Source organism: Ranitomeya imitator, chromosome 1, assembly GCF_032444005.1.
Source record: "Ranitomeya imitator isolate aRanImi1 chromosome 1, aRanImi1.pri, whole genome shotgun sequence".
NCBI classification, from domain to species: domain Eukaryota; kingdom Metazoa; phylum Chordata; class Amphibia; order Anura; family Dendrobatidae; genus Ranitomeya; species Ranitomeya imitator.
The window spans coordinates 739,413,465-739,428,264 of record NC_091282.1 but is presented as its reverse complement, the minus strand read 5'-3'; the positions used below and the strand labels follow the sequence as shown (position 1 = coordinate 739,428,264).

At 42.5% G+C, this 14,800-nt stretch overlaps 1 protein-coding gene across 4 annotated transcripts in view; it reads right to left on the bottom strand.

Annotated features, from left to right (window-relative positions):
* Positions 1–14,357, bottom strand: part of SYNE2 (spectrin repeat containing nuclear envelope protein 2) — a 395,759-nt gene extending 381,402 nt beyond the window's left edge. For all 4 annotated transcript variants that reach the window (XM_069733882.1, XM_069733900.1, XM_069733891.1 and 1 more), the window contains exon 1: positions 14,132–14,357. The gene's annotated coding sequence lies outside the window, so the exon portion shown is untranslated. The remainder of the gene's footprint in view (positions 1–14,131) is intronic.
* Positions 14,358–14,800: the final 443 nt, after the last annotated feature.

Here is a 14,800-nt window from a genome sequence, read left to right as displayed (position 1 = left end):
GAGTTCCACAGAGGTGGTGAAAAATGACAAGTTTTCTAGTGGAAGATGCTTCAGTAAAACGCTCCTTCTCTGGGGTATGTGCACATAATGTCTTTTTCAGGTCGATTCCACCTGGAATACGCCTGAAAAAGTGGCACAAAATTCCCACCAAAAATTAATATACTGTACAGTAATGTCAAAACGACATTGCTGTGCACATGTTCCGTCTTAGGTCACTTCAGTCAGAAACCTTGAAGCCGTTAAAAGAAGTAGTATGTTAATTTTTTTGTTGTCGGTGTTTGGAAGCCTCCTTTTCTATACATTTGAATACTGGAAAAACGACGGCAAAATCACCAGCAAAGTTGCTTTAGGAAAGAGATCGCAGGTTTTCTTCGTGACATGACTTTGCATAAGGGCTCGTGTGCCACCACTGTAATTTCTGTCAGAGTGCAATCCAATAAAACACTGGCTCACAGTCACACCAATGTTAAGCTATGGGGCAATGCACGTAATATTTTTACCCCAGACCGAGCCGGCCTGAGGAAAAAAAAATAAAATATCGCAGCATGTCTGAGATTAATCCCATATTTGGATTGGACTCGGACATACAAATCAAAGAATATAAGGAAATCGTCGGACTGAATTGGGATGACATCTGAGTGCAGTCCGATTTCCACGCACTCACAGAATGGAGAAGATGGCGAAATTTTGTTCTCCATCCTCTCCTCATCCGAGAGAATCGGATCACACTATGTTGACACGCTGATCACAGTTTGATCGGAGTGTCATTTGCATAATTGGCCCGATACTCACAGGTGAGAGAATCTACGATCGTGTGACCCTAGCCTTAGAAAACCTTGATGCGTGCATTGGTGTGTTAGACATCATGTGCACCTAGCATTGGGGAGGTTTTGGACGAGTTTTCAGTTTTCCATTAAAAGGTATCCACCACTGAGGACTCTCAATTATAAATATTTTTCTGTCTACTGGCTAACACGGTACAAAGATATATCTTTCCTGTATCAGTTTTCCTTGGGAACTTTGAGGACTTCTGATTGGACAGTGCCTAGTTTTCGGGCGGATTCGTTAAGTAGAAGTGAACTGGAACTTTCATTTGTCCCCAACAAGTGTTTTTCAACACTTGAAGAGGAAGAAAAACTCTAGAAAAAAACTGAACATAAGGACCTGAAAGTGTAAATAGAAAGCGTCTTTCAAATGTTTTTGAATTGATTTCTCAATAGTTTTTTGTAGGGGCCTCAATCCAGAAAAAGCTCATAAACTTTGTGCTCACAAACCCTTGTAGAGTGAATGCAACATAGAAGTATCCAAAACTTTCAAGTAACGCTCCATATTGCTATGAGAGTCTTGAAACAACTACTGCCTTTTGCATTATATACTTTGCATACCAACAAGAACACGTGCCAAAGCACAAACCTTCTATACTGTTTAGTTAATTCCAGTCATTCATTACATTTTATTTTTCCTGTTATGGACAGTCACTTCGCTACCAACTAATTGCCCAGTCAGCCTCTATGTGCATACATTGTCCATACCAGCCAGCTTCATACGCAGGACTGTTTGCCCACGGTGACTGGTTCAGGAGAACACTGTGCTTTTTGTCATGTTTCAGTAGGACATTAGTATGAGCTTGTGCCAGGGAAGAACTGGGCAGCTGCGAAGGGTTCGGTACGCAGACAGCTGCATCAGTTTTCGGATGCCAAACTGACCCTGTTAGTCAGAAGTGGGCAGAGAGCAGAAAGATTGTACACAACATGCCATTTTCCTTCCTACATTTCAAAACAAGTTTTATACTTGTAGACAATTGGAGGGAGTCAAGTATCACAAGCAAGCAAGATGAGATCCACTAATGTATAACGGGTGCACAAACTTTTTTTGGTCTGTATTGTTAGTTTGTATCACTGTCTTGGGCATTAATAAAACTTATCTGATAAGTAGGGGGTTTCAGTTCCGACACTTTTAATAAACTTTTAATAAAGGCCCCCATACTCAATAAATTGATGACGGAAAGATTATTGTTCATCTGACAGCTATCTCCTGCAATTCCTCCATATACAGAAATGCTCCAGTTGGCCCAGCGGCACACCCCCAATGTAGTAAGTGGGAGTTACGGAAAAAGACAAGAATTTCACATCTCTCGTAAACTATAAAGGAAAGCGTCACATTCCATATTTTTCTTCCTGGATTATAACAGAAAGGAGTCCCAAATATGAAGGAGCTAAAAATGGATTACTGGCATCATAGGCTGCACCAGGGACATGGATAAAAGTAAAATCCAAATAGGCCCCTTTTTCTGGCATTGGGATAGACACCAATGTAGAAAAGGGACTAGAGCACCACTCCCTTCTCAGCCTCTGTAGGAATGAATGGGTAATAACCCTTTAGCTAGTTTCCTCTTCCCCGTTTGGTAGTTTTGCTGTCACCAAATCCCTATACCTCACACCCTAAAGGAGCTGGAGTGACTGCACTTGCCATGCTGTAGCAGCCATCTTCCATATCATTTAGAGCCACCAGGAAGATGTGATTGTATCAAGACATTCTACGTGAACGTAGCATACAAAAAAACAAAACAGCAGTAATATGGAAACATTCAATATATGTAGGCTATACCGAAAGAGAACCTGTCTTCTGATTCATGCTGTACGGATCACCAGCAGCAGGAATGAGAAACTAGCTGCGATACTGTAGTATGGATTACTTTGAAATACTGCAGCGCTTCAGGGAAAACATACTTTGAAAAAACAGCCCGCGACTGTGCGTCTTGACTGACTAGTTCCAGGCATATCCCCTGTGGCCGCCTGTTGCCCAGGTACTTTTGACTGACCGGTCACACACATGGGCAAAGAGCTGTCAGTCTAGGGGAGCAGAGTAAGGAGAAGTCTCTTTTGGCTAGTTAGCAGACACATAGTTCCTGAACGACTTTTTAATGTTGCAGCATTTCGGCTGCAATAGCGCAGCCATTGTCTGATTCATGTTGTCCTTGGATTGTATAGCATGAATCGGATAACAAGTTCCCTTTAAAGAAAACTTGAGACTTAGCACACATTTTGATCATATGGATTTACTCATGCATTTTTGCAAGAAGCCCGCCTGAGTCAGGTTCACATTGCGTTAGTGCAGTGCATTCAGCGCATACGTTAAACGGACTGCACTAACGCAAGTGCCGACTTTGGCCTAGATTGTGGGCGTGCGCTAGCGATGTGTCCGATATTACATTCAATGGCGCCGTTAACGGACTATGTTACACCGCGTTATAACGTAGTCCGTTTAATGGAGACACTGAATGCAATGTGAACCTAATCCCGATCCAACCATCCCGTGGTTTCAGCTTGGGGTTTCTGATGTGTTGATTTCTACCAGCAGAATATGATGCAGCCGTATGACATGGAACCCAGTTCTCGATTGCTCAATCGCAGTTCATTGTACCAGACCAGCCTCAGACTCTTGTCTTGTGAAACGTTCTGCTTTGTGCTGTAACTTTGCCAGCATTTTCTCCGCACAAACAGTTTATATAATGGCATTCCTTCAGACAACAAAAAAAATTAAGTGTTGGCATGCTGTACGTGGCACATGGTGCAACCATGGTGAGTACTGCTGACTTGCTGCGATGGGATCGTGGGTTCAAATCCCACCAAGGACAACATCTGCAAGGAGTTTGTATATTCTCCCCGTGTTTGCGTGGGTTTCCTCCGGATTCCTCACAAACTCCAAAGACATAGTGATAAGTAATTTAGATTGTGAGCCCCAATGTGATGACAATAAGAAACAAAATTCAAAAAATTACTTTATTACAAAGACATTCTCTAAAAGATACCACGTGTCTTTGATGGAATCCTTCTAATATCGCAAGCTATGGAAAATGTCGCATAAAATCACATATGGACCCACAGAGAACTACTGATGCCGTATTGCATCTGCACACAGACTGGAACTTGTACGGTGCTTGAATAAAATCTTGACCATAAGAAAAATATAAAATGTACTTCGAGCAAGCAAAGCCATGAAGGAGAATGGACTCGTAGGACTGAGTGGGCACGGCTTTGCTTTCTTGCCAAGTGTTGCCCATACCATAACAGTGATGGCACACAGCTAAATATTACTCTCTGCAAAACAAGCCTTGATATAAAAAGAGGCACACTCCTCTTCAAGATTGCAACCAGCCTATGCCATTTGTGTGATCCTTGCAAAGTTGTGAAAGCTCAAAGGATGCTGTTTAACCCTGCATTTTTTGGTGCTTTATTGCCCCGTTTTTCTACTGGGAGGCTGAAAAAGGGTGTAAAGAAAGCAGCTGCATTTTTAAATGCAGGATCCCAGAATTTCTGTGTAAGAAGATGGACATATTGCCCACATCCTCTCTTGAAGAAGATATGTATTGTTGTTTTGTGTAATGTGAACTGTAACATGCGTTAATAGTGATGGTATTGTGTTCTGTCAGACAGTAGGGAAAGTTAGAGTTAATCATTGGGACTAGCCCAGAGTGGGAGAGTCTAGGGGAAAGGACTGTTTCCTGTCAGGATGTCAGATAGGGCCCAGCGTCCATCTGAGGTAGACCTAAGGTCTAGTCAGTAAGCAGTGCCACATGACATGGGTGTCCCTGAAGTGAGGGGAGACCAAGACAGTGGATAGCGCGAACCAAAGAAAAGAGGGACAGAGAACCGACGGAAGGACAGAGTGGTTAATCGGAGCCAGGTCTAGGGAGACGACGCCTAGCAGTGCGGCCCCAAGTTTTAACTCAGAGAGGTAGTGGCCTAGACGGGACAGAGTACATGAGACGAAGAGAATGACACCGGGCGGTACGGTAGATACAAAGCGTCGCTAGCAGAGAAGCTAAGTCCCAGCCATATTGGCAAACTAGTTCCCTTGAGGGGAAAGAAGATGCGGGTTGAGAATATGACTCTTGCTAACTGGACTGTAGTACTACGCTGGGTTGTGGTGAAGGACAGTGAAACAGCGGAGACAGAGAACAAGCGAGTAAAGAGGAAGGCATAGAGACTGTGTGTGAAAAATGCTTCGTATTGTGAAAGAAACATTCATCAAATTGTGTACTGGCTACCTACTGTATATAATCCCCACCAAGTTATCGTTACGTAAAGAGTTTCTTTTGACTGGTCGTCTCCCTCAGTGAACTGCTCATAATCTAGTCCTGGCCAAACCAAGCCATCGGTAACATGTAGCCTGCAAGAGCATAGTGCTCTCACAGCCAAGACCTCCACCTTTATGTAACGAGCCTGACGTAAAAGATGAGTACCACGGCTACCACCCCGTGCCACATTATATCTGCACTAAAAAAGAAAATAAAAAAATTCAGGTGCAGATACACAAAAACACAGCAGGGGGAAAAAAGCAAAAGGCCTAAGGGTTTGTTAGAGGGTCGGCCATAGTGATCAGGAGGCAAAATCTGGCCTGTTTCTTAAGAGAAATGCACATCAGAAATTCATACGGTTTTGAGTTCTGATGCATTTTTTTTTACACTTTTTTAAGTGATTTTTTTTCAGTTTGCTCTTTTTTTTTTAGCCTCTTTTTGACGTCAATGTCAATACCTCATTTTTAAATTAAGGAACCCATCAAGAAATGTGAGCCTTTTTTATTTTGCTTTGGTCACAAGAATGGCCAACACAAAAAGCAAATTCCCTTTCCATTCTTACGTGACGCAAGTTGCAAATTAACGCTTTAAGATGTACAATTAGAAGAAACTCAGCACAGTGTACAGGAAAGTTCTATTAGATCAGTGGTATAATTATACGTCTGAGGAAAGGAAGCATGTCCCCAGGAAAGAACAATTCCATGCTCACCGCTGAAATATCTCTAACACATAATATCAGGGTAGGGTAAAAGGTTTCTCATGTCAAATAACATCAATAAAAATTGTGTCTTTGGTCCCAGATTCTCTTAGTTCTCTAGTTGGGAGAAAAAACAAGTTTGTCAAGGGTTGTCTGAATGAAATCCTGGAAAACGGGTGACAAACTGCCTTGCTGTACTAGCAGAGGATAGCCATAGGTTGTATATCGCTAGTATATGGCACCAACGTGCCTTCAGTGGGAGTCTCACTGCTGTGACCCTTGAGGACTGCTAGAATTAAAGGTTTTTCTTTATTATGGACCTAAAAACTACCACACAGGTAACGGTCAACAAAGGCAACCAATTGCCTGTTGTACCCGGCGCTAACACAGAGGTCATTGACCGCTCCTGCCGGCGATTCAGATGCTTCACGTCAACGGAGTAGCTCTTCCACTTCCGGACTGCTTTATCAACGGGGCGTGATTGACAACGTCATGCTAATTGACAGCTGGCTTCTCGCAGTTAGGTAACAGGGATCCGGATGTCAATCAGGATGATGTTCACAGTCACGCCCTGTCAACAGAGCAGAAGTAAAGCCACTGCTCTGTCGACGTGATGTCAGCAGAAGCCGCTGAGTTACCGGCAGCAGTCTGTTATCGCTCTCTGCTGGCAGAGATCGGCACCGGGCACAACCTACCTGTTAGTTCTTATAAGGAAATACAATAATCAACAAGCACGTTTTTATGTAAGTGGCTAAGAGCATATTAAACAATTCTGGCTCTCCCATATGTCAAGAGGAATAAATACTTATAGGTGCACTATTTCAAATCTAAACGTTTGAAAACCAGCGAAAAGGAAATATACACACCAATTTATAATAAAATGTAAGACTTTTATTTTGATGTAAAATATAACATACAAAATCACACATGGCAGAATATAAAAAAATCTGACATGCAAAAAGAGAGGAAAAAAACCAACCAATCCACTAAAGGTAGGACACAGGTCCAAAGTAGGATCACGGCGAGTAAACGAAGTTATATATCAAGACACCATAGGTCCATATTGTAATCTAATCCACCCCATATTCACATCTTATTAAAGTTCCCCTTCCCCTTTGAGAAAGCGATCAGGCGAAACGCGCGTCAGGGGCTGTGGGAAGGCCACGTAGTAGTCCGGACTTACTATGGGTGAGTTTATACTCCATTGTATTAATAAGATGTGAATATGGGGTGGATTAGATTACAATATGGACCTATGGTGTCTTGATATATGGAGCACTGTCTTGTGACTACTGATATTCAAGCAACTTAGTTTACTCACCCTGGTCATACTGTGGACCTGTGTCCTACCTTTAGTGTATTGGTTGTTTTTTTTCCTCTCTTTTTGCATGTCGGATTTTTTATATTCTGCCATGTGTGATTTTGTATGTTATATTTTACATCAAAATAAAAGTTTTACATTTTATTATAAATTGGTGTGTATATTTCCTTTTCGCTGTTAGTTCTTATGCACATTGCTAAAAATAAAATAGTCCAGGATAACTCCTTTAAGTGGCAGGGTATTAGGATTTCTTTGAAGGCCACATAGTCAACCCGAACAAGTCAATAGTCAAACACGGTCCCTGGAGAAGAGTGGAGCCAACGGGAGATGAAGTGACATCAGACTTCCTCCATTGCTATACTAGTAATTGGACATTGTTCGCATATCCTAGAGATTGTCTATCCTGAGATCATCCCTTTTAAAGATGTTTGCAGCCTAAATTCAATGACTAAGCAATATATTTGCCCTTATAGCTCAAGCTATTAATGTATTCTACTTCTTAGTTTAATCCATTTCTGGCGAAGCTGGAGGACAGCCAAAAGTACAATCAACTGTTACATTTCCCAAAATGGTTATCTGACATCTTCCTTGGAGTCTTGAAGGAAAATTTTGCCTGGTCATATACTGATACTCGAGTACGCTGTGTTTATTTTGGCATCCAGTTTTCCTAGTATCCAGAAAAGCAAATGCACGTTACTATGCAAAAAGAAAGTGGGAGATTTATCGAGGTTTACCAGGAATCTAGGAAACATGGGTGACAACCTCTGAAGAAGTTGAAAGAGTATCAGTTACCAAATTTCACAATACAAATTACATACAATGTAAAATAGATCTCTTGACCTATTGTGGCTGGTGTGTTTACTTTGAAAATCGATGTAGTAACGTAGCAGAGTTGAGTAAATTAGTGGAATCATTGTAGTGATATAGCAGAGCCCAGGAATGCAAGATAGTCGCAGCCTGGGTATTCACTATTACAAAGTAGTAGAGCCCAGCAATGTAGCAGAGTCGGGTATCAAGATGTACAAAATGACACTGTAGCCTAGCTCAGTGATGTAGCTCGTTATGTCAGGAGGCACACAATTACATTGTAGCAGAACCCAGTAGTGTAGCAGAGCTCATTATGTCAGAAGGTACACAGTGGGAATGTAGCAGAGGAAAGCAATGTAGCAGAGGTGATAATCCAGACATACAAAAGTGACAATGAAGCCTAGCCCAGCAATGTAGCAGGGTTGGTTAAGTCATAGGGCAGACTGTGGCAATATAGCAGAGCCCAGCAATGTAGAAGAGATCATTATGTACACAGTGGAAATGTAGCAGAGACCAGCAATAGATATGTCAAGTGGAGCACAGCTGTAATGCAACAGAACTGGGTATGTAAGGACAGGAATATAGCCTGTAAGGCCAGGGAGCAGGATGTCACTGAAGCACACCGCATTACCATAATAACCCAAAAGTGCAGAACAGCAGAGTGAGCAGGTCCTGGCAGGAGGCAGATGGACAGCACGATGCTTCATCCAAGAGATGCAAACGACAGAAGAGGACAATACAACATTTGTCAACTTCTACTTATTTTTGGAGGAATTCCTCTAAAAAGAAAAATCATATTTAATGAGACCCGGAAAGGAGAGAAGGATTTCTAAGAAAAAGAGAAATGCCCTTTAATATGAAGACGATTAAAGGCCACACGATTGACAGCCATGATCAAAACTGGCCAGGTAGAGTGATAAGCAAGGTAAGAAGCAAAACTCTGGGGAACACAATTTTTTAAGAGTTAGGTGAGACAACTGTTCTTAATTAATTTTTGGATGCTGAATCCAGAAATGATCTCAGTTTTTCTCTATCACGTCAAGTTTTTGAACTATAGGATTTTTGTCTTCTCAAAACTATGTAAACTACTGTACCTAAAAAGTGTTTGTTTTTTTTAAATAGTACAAATATGAACAAAAAATGAAATATATAAGAAATAGGCATGACAACTCTTACAAGTTGCCATGTAGCTCTATATGAGTCGAAGTGTAATCAGATAACAAGTCTTATTACAGATATCAGTGCAATTGTCCTTCTCTGGCAGGTAAGTTGTGTAGGAAAAACTTGACGTGCTAGAAAAAAACTGACTACATTTTTGGAATCAGCATGCCAATTTTAGTATAAATCAGCTCAAAAACCTAACTCAACAGAAAATGTTTTTCAAATTGTTCCCCGTAATCATACGTTCTATTGAAATAAAATTAGAAAACCTGTTTAAACTGACACTAAACCTAGAAAACACTATATTCATCTGCTGAGTAGTGGAATGCAGTCTATTGTTCTCTCTTATCAGCCACTTCAGAATGGAGAGATGTCTATTGTAGTACTCATAGATGGAACTGCCATCATGATCACTAATAATAATAATCTTTATTTATATAGCGCCAACATATTCTGCAGCGCTTTACAGTTTAACTATTGAGATGCTGCACAACAGCGGACGACCAAATAGACGATTACTATATAGTAAACAGATTATTACAAGATCTTTCCCCGGGCATTGTCGTACTGTGACGACCCGAGGAGAACAAACATTGTAAGCGGCAATTCACTTGAGTTGTGTACTCAGATGAACACACTAATAACATCTGGCCACAAGCCCTGCCAAGATGAGCGTGACGTAAGGGTCTCAAAATACTTTCTGGGGAAGCAAATCAGGCGACTCCTTCACTGTTGAAGAATCTGCTGCTGTTTACGCAAGAAATGCGGGATGGCTGAGACGCGTCTACATTATATTATCATTTTGGAGTTTATAAGTATGTAAATATTGATAAAGGAATGGGGCGCCCCTAAATACCCAAGGGTCCGGATATACCCGGAGACCCTAGCAGCATAGTGGTAGTGTATGTTATCATAGACTATGCCACAGACCTGGAGCACAAATTCAGTCCTTCCTTCCCTCTCCCGTTCTTCCTCCCCTGCCCTTTCTTTCATTCCTTTTCACTTACTTCTATGTCCCTCCTCTCCTTCTCTGTCCTTCCCTTCCTTCCTTGTCCCTTACTTCCCTGTCCCTTCATTTCCACCTTGTCCCTTTCCTCGGTCCCTATCCCTTCCTTCGTTCCTTGTTTCTTCCTTCTCCACTTCCCTTCGCTCCCTACCTTCCTTCCTTTCTTACCTTCCTTCCTTATCCCCCAAAATCTTTCTCCTCTAGTAGCCATATAGGTAGGCTCTAATTCATTTATTAGTATATGAAGATAGGCGTGATTTTATTATGATGGTTACCCTTATTTTCCCTTTCCAACAGCTGATAGAATGGGGTGCCAGGATCTGTCGACAAATCAATCATAAGTGATGAGATTGTCCAAAGTCTAAAAATTTGTCACATAAGGGCATGAGGCCCTTGGATAACAAAGGCACTGTGGCTCGACTGTCTATCTTAACTTTGGTTAGACAAAAGTAGAGCCAAATTGCCATGGCTCTCCTAGGTCCAGTGGGTCCTGGTTTCCACCTTGAGGTTATACAAAATGTCATTCGCATCTGCACAAATTAGAATTTGTCATGTTGGAAGAAGAGTAACACACATAATCAAGAGCCTATAAATTAATTATAGTACTTTGGTATAAAAGTGCCTACACAATTGAGGAAATAGGCTCTAGAATTTCTAATCAATACTGATCAGGCCATTTAAAAAGTGGACCCTGATGATCAGCTACTGGCATAATCAGTGTGGATTTGGACATACATTTATGACCTATCTTGAGGACAGTTGATAAATACTTTTCGTCATAAGCCCTTTAAAGGAATATGCAACTAGTAAGAAAGGAATTCAGAAAAGGCTGGTGAAGGTAAACCAAAAAGTATTGCCATCTTCTTGTGTAAGGAGATGGACATGCAGTCCAAGTTGCCCCTTGAAGAACACGCGCATTGTTGTATTGTGTGATGTGAACTGTGACATGCATTAATAGTGTTGCTATTGTGCTCTGTGTGACAGTAGGCAGAGTTAATGATTGGGACTAGCCCATAAGAGGGAGGACCTATGGAGAAGGGACAGAGATAGTTTCCTGTCAGGATGTCAAATACTGCTCAGTGTGTTTCTGAAATAGACCTAAGGTCTAGACAGTAAGAAGTGCCACATGACGTGGGTGTCCCTGAGATGAGAGGAGACCATAACAGTGGTTAGCGTGAACCGGAGAAATGAGGGAAGGAGAACTGATGGAAGGACAGAGTGATCAATTGGAGATGGGTCTTGGGAGAGGGCGTCTAGCAGTACAGCCTAATTTTATAACTCAGAGCGGTAAAGGACCACGACAGGACAGAGAACGTGAGACGAAGAGAGTGCCCCGGGTGGGAAAGAAGAAGCGGCATCGTGGGTTGAGAATCGGACTCTCACTAACTGGACTGTAGTACTGAGCTGGGTTATGTTGAAGGAAAGTGAACCAGTGGAGATAGAGACCCTATGAATAAGGAGAAAGGAACTGAGACTGTGTGTGAACATGCTCCATATAGTGAAGGAGACATTCATAAAGTTGTGTACACGCTATCTACGGTATATAATCCCAACAAAATCGTTTTTCGGTGAAGAGTTTATTTTGGACTGGTGGTCTCCCTCATTGAAGCCCTCAACATCTAGTCCTGGCCAATCAAAGTCATCGGTAACATGTGGTTGGCAAGGATATAGCGCGGCACCACAATAGCATAAGTCCACACAACTAGCCAGGACCCCCACCTTCATGTAACGTGCCGAGGTGTAACGGTACCTTGACACTGAGCAACTTTAGAACGAGAACAACGTTGCAGCGTCCTGGATAGCGATCTCGTTGTGTTTGACGCCGACCTGACGACCAAATAAAGTTCTGGACTTCTAGCTCCGAACAGCGATGGCACAGCGGGATCCTGATCGCTGCTGCGTGTCAAACACAACGAGATCGCTATCCAGGACGCTGCAACGTCACGGATCGCTGTCGTTCTCGTTGCAAAGTTGCTGAGTGTGACGGTACCTTTACAGTTGCACAATTGGCTCTGGAAGGACACAATGCTTTGCCTCTACTGTGCAGGTACAATATACCTTGTATAAAGCAAGTAAAGGCTAAAATCCCCCCAGCTGGAGCCCCATTGTCCCACAACAGCAGCCGCTGACCCCCACTGTTACTGAACACAAGCCCTGCAGCATGTCACTGACACCAGGAGTCACCTCTTATCAGTCCTGGCTCTTTTTTGCTATTAACTCACAGTATTTATTGAACTAAGTCAATATACCTTATCTCCATAAGGAAAGAGGAACTCCACACAGAGACATCACTGTTCCATGTCTGGTGATAGAAGGTTTCAATGTCACATCCTCCTGTTAAGCAGGAATTCGGCATTAGACAAGGGAAATGGGACTAATCCAAACCATTAAGATACCAGGATCACTGGAACAGTCACTACTACTAAGCTAGTCCAGAAGACAGATGATACAAATACCTTCTACTTTTATCTGCAGGCCAGTGCTGACGTCATGTCAACAGCGCTGCAGACAATCAGTGAGCTCGACGGCTCATGGGTAGATTTGACAAAAAGCATTGATGATTAAAATCCACAAGAAAAAAAAGGGCGTGCATGATATTTCATACAGGACAGATATATATCTTGGTACCGTGTTAGCCAGAAGATAGAAAAATATTTAGAATTGAGAGTCCTCAGTGGTTGATACCTCTTAATGGCTAACTGAAAAGATGGTAATAAATTGCAAGCTTTCGAGACTACACAGGTCTCTTCTGTGCCTGATGAAGAGACCTGTGTAGTCTCGAAAGCTTGCAATTTGTTACCATCTTTACAGTTGGCCATTAAAAGGTATCAACCACTGAAGACTCTCAATTCTAAATATTTTTCATATTTCAGAAATCTCATTCATATTGCCAGCTCTGTAAACCAAATTCCGCACCAAATACGCCCCATATGATCAGGCCCTAAGGGCTCATGTAGACCTCCAATCTCAGAAGCAAATGCATGGACTGGCCGTAGCTCTTTTGACAAGAGCACTTACGGTATATTTCTATGAGGCTGTCACGTTTGGGTCAGGACACCTGCTGCCTGTCCATGCATCGGGATCCAAGATCAGACCGCTATGTATGGCTGTCAGCATGAGCCCTAATAATGCATGGCTTGTGCTAAAACGCAACTCATATACATTGACAAACTCAGTTCTGCTACATCGCTATAACCACACTGACACCCCACGTGTGACTTTACCTATTGAGCCAGGAGACATTTATTGGCCCAATCTATACATGTGAGGAGACCAGAAATCAGGTCTGTCTGGTGCTTGTCTCAAGGGATGCACCTTTAATTAAAGACTGGAGAATTTCCTCTGATTACAGAAAGGATCAGAAGTCTCTTTTCTCCCCATATAAGATCCCCCTTCTCCATCCAGAAGAATAGCATGAGAAAAGTTTATGCAAAACGTATATGTACTCAAGCGGGGACTCCTCAGACAGGAGCAGACTGACAGCTTCACCACTTCTGTTGTAAATCATTTATTAAAAGCAAAGTCCAGTCCCCTACAAGAAATGATATATCCATGGCAGCCTGCTTATTACTACTAAAGAGGTTCTGCAGCAGCAGATTTGGACTTTTCAGTCTCACTAACAATACATTTTGATCCTCTCCCCATTTGTCTTAAAGTAGAACTCTACATTTAGTGGTTTTATTAATAGATAATAGAGCGTTTCCCAAAAATGAGAACTCCCTCCATAAGGACAACTCTGGAGAAGTCAATGTGGGTAATAGTGTAACAGTAGAGGGGTCCTGTGAGCTGCACCTGCCAGAGGTGGGAGAGCAGCTACCAGGTGTGTACTGTCCCTGCACCTGCTCCCCTCTGTCACTCCCAAATAATCTGGGTCTTGGGCAACAGCTCCAATTGTAATGACATAGTTCCATGGGTCTGCTGTAAAATATTAATACAACCGATCAAAATAAAAATCTGAGCAATTGATTTCAACCCCATTGGCCATGGCAATCAATCACTGATAAGAGGCCATCTCAGCCCACACATCACCAGGACCTGCAAAGTATAATGTGTACTTACAGTGTGTGCAGATGCCAGTCCAGACTCTGGGGGGCGTCACTCCTTACACTCTCAGTATTGATCCTTCGCAATGTTCTCTGAGAAATATTTTACACTTCCCTCCCAAATGTGCCTGGTTCCTCGCTGCTCCTGTCCGGTTCCTCTGCTCCCTCCCTTCCTCGCCAGGTTCCCTCCCTCTCGTCTCTCCCTTCCTAATACTTCTCCTCCCTGGCAATGTATCTTCCTTACTGTTTTTCTTCCTCCCCCCACCCTTCCTAATATTTCCACTCCCTGTTTATTTTCAGCCCTCCCCTGGATGTTTTCATTCCCATGCCCGTCCACTATATTCCCTCCCAGCCATGTGAGCCCTTCCTGCATTCCCACCCACCCACACTGTGCTGCTGGATGACATCTGTGGGGCTGTGGCTCCCCCTAGGGGCAGGGCTCAGAGTGTGCAGAAAATACATGTGTGATACATCATGTAAATATTAGTGTCCTAAATCACAAACATGGCACACATCTTCAAGGCTGGCTACAACTCCTTTTTTTTTTTTGTTACCTTTATTCTTCCAGCAAAGTTTCGCTGTGAGACTGGCACATAACATTTTGCAACAATCCCATGTACACAAAATTTATGAAAATAGGAAGCTGGCATAGAGAGAGGAGAGAAGGGGGCAATGTTGGGGCACA